Source organism: Megalopta genalis, unplaced genomic scaffold (genome assembly GCF_051020955.1).
Source record: "Megalopta genalis isolate 19385.01 unplaced genomic scaffold, iyMegGena1_principal scaffold1572, whole genome shotgun sequence".
Classification (NCBI taxonomy): domain Eukaryota; kingdom Metazoa; phylum Arthropoda; class Insecta; order Hymenoptera; family Halictidae; genus Megalopta; species Megalopta genalis.
Genome location: NW_027477641.1, coordinates 60,001 through 62,188, shown reverse-complemented (window position 1 = coordinate 62,188; position 2,188 = coordinate 60,001). Strand labels below are relative to the sequence as shown.

Sequence of the window (2,188 nt, the reverse complement as noted above, 5' to 3'; positions counted from 1 at the left end):
CGCGGCGCGCTCGGCGCTTCGAACAGCTCCGGTGTCCCCATTATTTTCGATTTACGGCTAAAATAAATTTTTCTAATTTTTTTCAATGACATATTCCTGCTAAAATAACTTTTTTACATAGGGATTAAGCATTTAGAACGATACATTGTTTAAAATAAGGGCACTTTACTCTTGACATTTTACGGTTTTTTCAATTTTCTGAAAAATCCTATCATTAGATTTTTTTAAAAATACGATATTCTTGCTTAACTAACGTTTCTACATAGGGATTAAGCATTTAGAACGAAATCTAATGTCAGAAAATGGCACTTTACTCTTGACATTTTTCGGTTTTTTCAATTTTCTGGAAAATCCTATCATTAGATTTTTTTAAAAATACGATATTCTTGCTTAACTAACGTTTTTACATAGGGATTAAGCATTTAGAACGAGATCTAATGTAGGAAAATGGTACTTTACTCTTGATCGGTACGTTGGGACTTAGAAAATATTCGGCCGTACGCGGCGCGTCTCGGCGCTTCGAACAGCTCCGGTGTCCCCATTATTTTCGATTTACGGCTAAAATAAATTTTTCTAATTTTTTTCAATTACATATTCTTGCTTAGATAACTTTTTTACATAGGGATTAAGCATTTAGAACGACATATTGTTTAAAATAATGGTACTTTACTCTTGTGATTTTTCGGTTTTTTTTGATTATTTTGAAAAATAAATTTTTGTAATTTTTTTAAATACGATATTCGTGATCAGTGAACGATTTCACATATGGATTAAGCATTTAGAATCGTGCGGAAGCGTTATTAAAAAAGTTTACTCGATGCGATGGGACTTTGAAAAGTTTGTGAAAATTTTCATATTGGGAAAAAATGTGTAATTTTTTGTCTAGTTTACGGTAATGTAATTTATTTTAATGTTTACTATAAATTTTTTTTTCGTTCGTTCACGCGCTATGTTACAACAGCACGGCCGGGCGGTCTGTTGCCGCGGCGGTTTACACTCATAAGCGCGCGTGCTATTCGGCCGGCGGCGCCGGCGTCCTTGCCGGCCGTTCGGTATCTATAAGAGATACACGGTCCGTGCGAGGCGGACGGAGCAGAGCGGGTTTTGGGCCAATTCTACGATCTCGGTCGAGAAGCTGTCTCAGAGCTCCTTCGGGGCTTCGGTCCTGACTGTTTCGTGCCGTTTACGTTACGGACTTTTCTCCACACAGCGTGGCCACGGGTCGGTGTCTTTGACCGAATGGCCCATATGTGGCAAGCCCTACGGGGTTGGTTACCCGTATGCACTTTGTATGTATACTCGTACTCACTGAGCAATCGACTCTTCTGTCCGAGCGATGGAAAAATTTTTTAAAATGCATCTGTAAGATTTGGAAGCAAATCGTACCAATTGAAAACTGTGGCTAAAATGAATAGCCCAGTGGAGAGAGAAAACTATCAAAAAACTGATTTTTTAAATCAAGAGGTGTCAGAAATCGAAATGCCTAGCGCGAGCGGAAGAACACGCTTTCTCGCCAGTCCAGCATGTGTCCTGTCCGTTCTTCCTCGGCTTGCCGATTTTGCCCAGATCAGAGGTTTCGTGCTTCCGGCGGTCAGAAGATCAGCGTGAGCGTACGCGCTTCCACGACTATGGCATCACCCATGTACTTTTTCCTTTGAATATATTTGAGTACATAAAAAATATTAAAACATATAGAGAGAACTGTGTCTTGGATCTTAAAAATTTGTCAATAGCGATGATATATTATTACTTAATTTGAAGTATTTGTACGTTTTAGCTGGGACGTACATTTATCTTACAAGATGTTAATAGCGAGACTCTTGAAGATAAAATTATCTTGTGATTTTATGAAGGCAAAGATAGAAACGTACGAAGCTGGCGTACGTAGAAAAATGTGATTTTATGATAGAACAAAAATATAATACGTACGTTTTTGGGCGTACGGTAAAATATCTGTATGGTAGAAAAATGAAAGAAATTGAGCGTTAAAGAAGATATGTTACAAGCGCGGAATGTGGCAAAACTTGTACATATTTGAAAGAGAAAAGTGGTGTGTCGACCTGACATATATATATGAAACAGGCGACGATGGAAAAGGATTTAAATTTTGTCCATTTTATATATACATATTGTATAGTTCCCTGGTTGATCCTGCCAGTAGTCATATGCTTGTCTCAAAGATTAAGCC

The 2,188-nt window shown here is 38.0% G+C and overlaps 1 non-coding gene across 1 annotated transcript in view; it reads left to right on the top strand.

The window, feature by feature from the left end:
* The first annotated feature begins 2,138 nt into the window (after positions 1 to 2,138).
* The window catches only part of LOC143263781 (small subunit ribosomal RNA), a 1,921-nt gene continuing 1,871 nt past the window's right edge, over positions 2,139 to 2,188 (top strand). The window contains exon 1 of the ribosomal RNA XR_013037120.1: positions 2,139 to 2,188. This exon is cut by the window's right edge and continues 1,871 nt beyond it. This is a non-coding gene — a ribosomal RNA (small subunit ribosomal RNA).